Raw genomic sequence first — 7,712 nt, 5'->3', positions numbered from 1 at the left:
TGTCTCTAATTGGAAATGACAGGGTGGTGCTTTAGCAGGTTTGACGCCTACACCACACACACACACACACACACATGAACCCCAACAATACACTCAAGTGCACACACCGACATGCACTCCCTGGACCTGGTTGTAATTGGTGGAGCAGGGTAGTGGTCACTCGTAATCCACTAATTGGGCTCGCAGGCACCATTACCCAGAGCTAATCACCGTTCTCAGGGCGGCGAGGTGGCGCTGCCTCTCTGACCACGGATCCTGCTCACTGCTGGAGGGAGCCTTATCAGAGCACCAAGCCCACCAATTAAATAGCTACGCTCGCACTGCTTTTCATTTGGTTTGTTCGTGATCTTTGTGTTGCATCGCCTAAATTAAATGTACACTCTGCACACACCAATGTGAGGTCACGAATGAGCGGGACTGTGACTGGCAGTCGGATGAGGAAAAACTGTAAAATATTCTTAAAGTACTATCATATTTTTAGTTGGCCGGTGCTGTATTGTTATCTGGCTGGAGCCGTATTGATAAACGTGCACATGGGCCAATAGGAACCGTATCCGTCAGTACCCAGCGCTGGTCAACTGCACCACCATCAACTGGTTCAGTGAGCGGCCCAGAGACGCTCTGCTGGAGGTGGCTGAGAGGTACCTGGATGGATTGGACCTGGGATCTGTGGAGGGGGTGAGACACACACACACACACACACACACACACACACACACACACACACACACACACACACACACACACACACACACACACACACACACACAAACACATACACACACACATTTCGACACGTACACTAATGTGCATGTGCCAAAGTGGGATCCAGCCTATCCGTTGCTCTAGCACTCGGGCGCGTACATACGCAGGCACAAAATGGCTCTCCACCCGCTTACCCACACTCGCTCACCCTGCGGACTGAGTATTGTGTGCAAAAGTTTTAAATGGCTCGCGGCGCAGACCTCAGCATAATTGAGAGAGATGATTCGCCCTCATTTTCCCCGCGTGACATGTCGGGGCCTAAAAGGGGCCTATTTAAAACCATCTGGCCCATCAAAAGCCCCCAAGGCAGGCTAGTCTTTTAAGAGTAGCTGCCTTTGTATGGGGAAAGGAGGAGAGAGAAAATGGAGAGGTTGGCAGGGTGGGCAGGCTCTAACCTAAACCTGTCAAATGGAAATAGCGTATTTCTTTTTCTTTTTCTTCTTTTGGTGTTTACCACATTGGGAGGCTTTCATTTCCGTGCCCACTGAACATGACCCTGCTCTAATTGCGTTTACAAGCCCTCTCCACCAACACTCGTTTCACATTAGGGGTTTTTATAGCACTTCTCTAAAGGGTTGATACCGCTCGTTTAGGAAATATCTAATGTTTCCCTGCTATAGGTTTTACGGTTATATATTTAAACTTGAGTTATGATCACGCATGCTGCCCAAAAGCTGTGCGGTCTTACTGTGTGGAGTCTGCATGCTCTCCCCATGTTCAAGTGGGTTTCCTTTGGGTGCTCTGGTTTCCTCCCGCCTCAAAGACGTCCATTTTCGGGTTCAACACTCCCGCTGATGCCCTTGACCAAGGCTCTAGAGCTGGAGTTGGTCCACGAGCGCCGCACTGTGGCTTCTCCGAAATAGCAAGGGCGGGGTTAAATGCAGAGGACAAATCCACCCATGGTACGCGCACATACAAACCCTTTGCTCTTCAAGACTCACTTTTCACTTGAGCCTTATCGCGAATAAAAGAATGATCTTTGAGAACGTTCTGTCGTACAGTGCAGTGCGATGTCACGGTGCGGGTGACATTTTGGAAAGTGAAGGGTTAAAGGATAATGGCAAATGTGAACAGTTAAACAACCCCTCACAAATGTAACTGTAATTGTAAATACAAAAATGCTAAGTGCGGGTTTCTCCTCCACTGGTCCGTGCTATTAATTTATGTGGGTGAACATGGCGTGACCTGCCAGGTGCTCACACCATAACACAGGAATAGAAAAAGGTGGTGTGCGAAGCGAGGAGGTTGCATCGGTGCGTAGCTTGAGAGAGAGAGGTGCCAGTTTTTGTGTTGCGAGGCCGGTTGAACTGCGCGAAGGCATTGAGCCAAAATGAATTGTTAACCCGCGATCAGTCTGCTGTTGCAGACCACAGAAGATATGCGCTGCGCTTTATCCATGGGCCCCCGAAGATGATAGATGTAACACGCTCTGATTAAACGTTGCGTAACCGGGGAATTATGTGCATTGTGTACGATTCTCTTGTCTCGGAAGTGAGGAAAATTTTGTGAAACACAGAGGTAAAGAAACAGCTTGGTCTAATTACAATTAAACTATTAAACCAGGGATGGGCCAATACCGCTAATTCACTATCGATACCAATTTGGGATACTGAAATGTAAACATTGGCCAGCAGAGAACCAAATCACTACTTTTAAACATTTTTTTGGGGGGCATTTTAATGCTTTATTTGATGGTTAGGGGAGGGAAGGCATAGAAAGAGGGGATGACATGCAGCAAATGGCCTCTTGCCAGAATCAGACCCAGGCCGCTGCGGTAAGGACTCAGCCTTGTATATGGTACGCGCTACCCGGGGAGCCACTGGGGCGCACGTATTTGTGCACGTTTTCCCACATGGCTCGCAATGCTGCGGAACAGCTCGCTGAAGATCGACGACACACAGGAGAGGGTGCAGGCGACGTCAGCGGAGCCCGAGGAGGCCAAGAAGAAGGTGGCCGACTTCCAGAAGGAGTGCGAGGAGTATCTGGTTGTCATCGTCCAGCAGAAGATGCAGGCTGACAAACAGCAGAAGGTAGAGCTAGCCTGGTCCAAAATCTCTGCACCAGGTGTCTTTGGAGCAAAGTATTCCCCTGCGGAAAAGCATTGTTTCTGGTCTTAACCGTGTGTGCACGCACATATTTCCATGTGTCCAGGAAGTGGACACATGGAATTACATTTCACTGCATATATGTATGAAAGTATGTATATGTATGTGACAAATAAAATCTTGAAAAGTGGGAGCCTACAGTGAGCGGATCGGAGCGGAGGAGGTGAAGTGTAAGGCCATGGCTGAGAACGCCCAGCGTGACCTGGATGAGGCGCTGCCCGCCTTAGAGGAGGCCATGAAGGTCACATGTCTGCTCTCAGCTTGTCTTGCATGTTTTTTCTGCTTCTATCCCCAGTGTTAATCCAGTGTCAGCCCCATCTTAATCGATTTGATGTACCGTACTTTGACGCTAAATGTGTGATGTTCGACCCCAGAACCTCCCCTGTTGCAGACTTAAAAGCCATGCTCCGTAGATGCACAAAACTTGATTTTGTCGAGGGCAGTCCTGTCTAGTGTCGTCTAACAACCTAGAGCTCGAAAGTGCATCAAAAACATGGAAAGACAGAAGGTAAGACCGAGCCAGTGGAGCAGACCTTTCCTGCGCTGCCGTCGCTTCCTCTATCGCGGCTGATGTTGGTCCTGAAACCTCTGAGCCATTAAGGGAGGCATTGATTTCTACTGCCGCATTATGGCTCTTTTAATGGTTTTTAATTTCCCTTGCTGTATCTTCTCATCTTGTTCTATGGCTTTTCCTTCCTATTGTCGTTAAAATATCGCTTTCCAAGGCATTTATGACTAGCTACTCATTATTTTGTTGTTGGGTTTGCAGTTTTTTTGGAGGTGAGATATTATTGTAGGGCCCCTTGAGGGGGGGGGTTATATATATATATATATATATATATATATATATATATATATATCACTACTTTTGTAGAATGTTTGTTTTAGCATCCTATTTTATTTCTGTTGCATCATAACAGTGGAAAAATACAAAGAGGGAATTGAGTATTCCTCTCAGATGGTCATTAAAAATATCCTTCAACAGGCCAGTGTGCAGGGACGTCTCAGGTCACTGGTGGTTTTTCATTCTGCGGCTACTTATAACTACAGAATGTACGGATGAAAATGTGTGTTTAAAAAGTTTTTTTTGTCTTTTTTTTCTTCTCGAAATGTAATGGATGTATCGCTTCATTGTGACAAGTATTTGACATTCTCTCTCTTCTGTTCGACGCCCCCCCCCCTTTTAAAGCGCCTTATTCTAACTCCGAGGTCGCCGGTGCACGGAAAACATGTTAACTTGACATGAAAATACGATGGGGGAACCCTCGTAATGCCGCCCCGCGCACCTCCCTCGGGGAGAGAAAATGGAAGCCAGACCGTCCTGGCTGCTCTCGTTCGAAGGCGGAGGCGCTGCAGTGGAGTGCATCACAGCCATTATTTGAGAAAGGGGCCCCCTGACATTTTAAGGCATTTTGGCTTTGACGGGATATCAGATAAGATGGGGACGTCGGCAGCGGGCCGTCCAATAAAGGCGCGGAGGATGTTTACGGGGGCCCGGTTTGCTTTTGATATCTCTTGTTCCCCCCCACGCCCCCCGCCCCCCGTCTCCCATCTAAACCGAGAGTCTCTCAGCGTCCTGATCCGTGTGGATGCTTGTGTTTCCTCTCCTGAGTCCTCCCCCCCCAGTTCTGTTTTGGTCCCATTCCGTCGACGAAGTCGCCCTTAAGTGCCGTGGGCTCCTCCGAGGCTGGCGTTCCTCCTTTCCTTCAAAGAGAAAAAGAGGGGGAAGAAAGAAAGACAAGAAGGGAGGGAGGGAGGCAGAGGTAGGACATTGTTCCCCGACTCCCGTTCCCGTGCCCCCGCTTTTCTCTCCGCTCTCCTCTCGCCAATTTCTCCCTGTGAACCTTTCTTTTTGGTCTGTCTGACCTTTACCTCGCCGCCGCTCCACTTGACCTCCCTCACCCACACACACACACACACACACACACACACACCCACACACACACACACACACACACACACACACACACACACACACACACACACACACACACACACACACACCTCTCGCCCTAATTCACACTCTCCTTTCTCTTTTCTGTCCATGTGTCTCCTACCCAGCACCTCTCTGCTCTGCCTCATTGCTCCCTACTCCACTCGGCTGCCCGCTCACAATGCGGTGGCCGCCTGACATTTAGGTGGACAATTGGGCAGACGGCAGTTTTCGGAGATTGCGGCCGCGACGTTTCCAGGAGTGACGTGTCCGCCCCGTCGCTAACAGCCGAGTGGGTTTGACTCCCATTTTCGTCCCAATCACACGTTCTTTTTCTCTCCAAGTTCATCCACGGCCTCTTTCTCCCATTATCTCTTACTCTTGTTCCCGCTTACGACTAATTTTACTTTCTTGTTGCCGACTTTCTCTGCGTGTTGAGTGAGAGAGAGGGAGAGGGAGAGGGGAGAGTGCTGGATATATCATTTATCTTTGTTCCTGCTGTGCTGGAGATCTTTATTTTATGTTTGTCTGTTTTTCTCTTTCCCTGCCTTGGTGTTGTTAAAGCTCTCTCACACACGCCGACTGTATTGCAGTCGGCGTGTGTGTGTGTGTGTGTGTGTGTGTGTGTGTGTTGATCGGCGGACTCATGTCTATATCACCTCTGTGTGTGTGTGTGTGTGTCAATTTGTGTGTTCTAGGGTCTGAAGGTGATTGACCTGCATATGGCAGATTTCCTGCGGGTTCTAGAAAACGCTGTCCAGTTTGGAAACTCTCTTCTGCTGCAGAACGTCCAGGAGGAACTGGATCCATCGCTGGCCCCATCCTCAACAAATCCCTGGCGACTATCGGTACACTCACACACACACGGATAAGCCAGTGAACACGCACACAAACAGGCACATAGATATACAATACAAATACCCATTGCTCAAACAAGCCCTATAAAATCAAACACACACCTCAAATCCTCCAATTGGTGTGTGAGTGTGTTTGCTGGCGTCTCTGACAGTTGTTTCTCCTCCAGGCGGCCGACTGCTGTTGAAGTTAGGCGACAAGGACGTGGAATATAACCTCCAGTTTGTGTGTGTCTGTGTTTATGTGTGTGTGTGTGTGTGTGTGTGTGTGTGTGTGTGTGTGTGTGTGTGTGTGTGTGTGTGTGTGTGTGTGTGTGTTATATATACACTGTCAATACGGTGTGTGTGTGTGTGTGTGTGTGTGTGTGTGTGTGTGTGTGTGTGTGTGTGTGTGTGTGTGTGTGTGTGTATAGGGCCTGGAGGCCCAGCTGCTGGCTATCGTGGTGCGGAAGGAGCGTCCAGATCTGGAGGAGCAGAAGGACTCCCTGGTGATCAACATCGCCTCTGGGAAGAGGAAGCTGCAGGAGCTTGAGGATGAGATCCTCAGGTAAACATGGTCGGCACTCCTCCATGTCTTCTGTGTCTCCGTTGCCGCCGACCCAATTTCCTGCCCGTAGCGACTCGTTAAAATGGCCGCAGAACACAGAGGAGGAGGAGGAACAGCGTGTATTTAGTCTTAGTAGCAGGAGTAGTAGCTGCTGCTGTTGCATGGAGTGTTTACATCAAGAGTGTCAAGCTGATTGACTTCCACAACTGGAAAAGGTATTTTTTACTTTTCAAGGTGCACAATATAGTGGAGGCCAATGTGTTGCTGATAAAATATGATTATTGTTATAATTTTAGGAAAAAAAGTTAGGAACTTAGTTTTTACCGTGCTTTTACAGACTTCAGGTGACCTGAACTTATATCTGACACAGTTGTTCAAGAGCGGGAATTTCATTATTTATGTCGACTTATATTTTCACCGTAAATATGGCATTAAATTCGATTTTGAGAGGGAAATAGTGCGTTTAGAAAGAGAGAAAAGTCCTGACAGGACTGAAAGGAAAGGAGGAGGTTCCAAGAGGGAAATGAAGTAGGAGGGAGACAATGGTGCGGGGACAGAAGGAGGATGAGGGAAGGGTGGAGGTTGTAGGTACAGGAGGATGAGAGGAGAGGGGGGTGACCGTTGAAGGGGGAGATATGTGAGTGCGAGGAGAGGAAGGGAAGAGAACCGAAGGGAGAGACAGATATGGAGTGATACTAAGACGGAGTGAGCCGGGTAAATAGTAGAAACACATAAACTAAAGGGGAAGTGGAATTTGGGCCAGCTCGTGTTCACGTCACATTCGGAAGAAAACATTCACCTCGATTAAAAAAAGAAAAAAAAGAAACGACAATGGGTTTGGAAAAAACAGGGGAGGGGGTGTTAAAACTCCTTTAATTAGAAAAGAAAAAAGGGATTGGCTGACTCTGCGAGAAAGTCTGAGAAAAGTTGAAGGAGAGAGGTGGGGAGGGGTGGGGGTGACAGGAAGGGTGAGAGAGAGAGAGAGAGAGCAAAGGAGGACAAGGAGCCGAACATACGGGAGGAGGCTAATAGACTGGAGGGAGGGGAGGGTGGGGGCGGATTAAAAATTGATAGGCTAAAATAGGGTTCCTTTGGTCCATCCGTCAGACGGGAGGAGTGGGCCGGGCTCTGTTCTTCACCTCCATCACGGAGGAGCCAATCTGCACCGATCCGCGGCCGCACTCTCCGTTCTCGCCGCGTCTCCTGCTGTGATTAGTATTACCGACGCCGGACGTTATCTATCGCTGCATATTTCACCGTCACCCGCCTCCGCCGCAGCTCGGCGTTTTGCCCTCCTCTCCCCTCAGCTGATCCTCGGACCGTTTATGAGATCTTCAGGTCGCTAAATTGACTCGGGGATGTCAAGGATCGTGGGAAACTGCTTCCAGGCCTAAATATTTTAACGGGATATGTATATGCGCCGCGTGCGGCCCTGTCTGTGTGTAAATGAGCCTGTACGATGTGGTCCAAAGGTGATGTCCGAATGTTTTCAAAAATGAAAAAGTCCC

This window comes from Zeus faber, assembly GCF_960531495.2.
Source record: "Zeus faber genome assembly, chromosome: 22".
Taxonomy (NCBI): Eukaryota; Metazoa; Chordata; class Actinopteri; order Zeiformes; family Zeidae; genus Zeus; species Zeus faber.
This window is presented reverse-complemented; position numbering follows the sequence as displayed.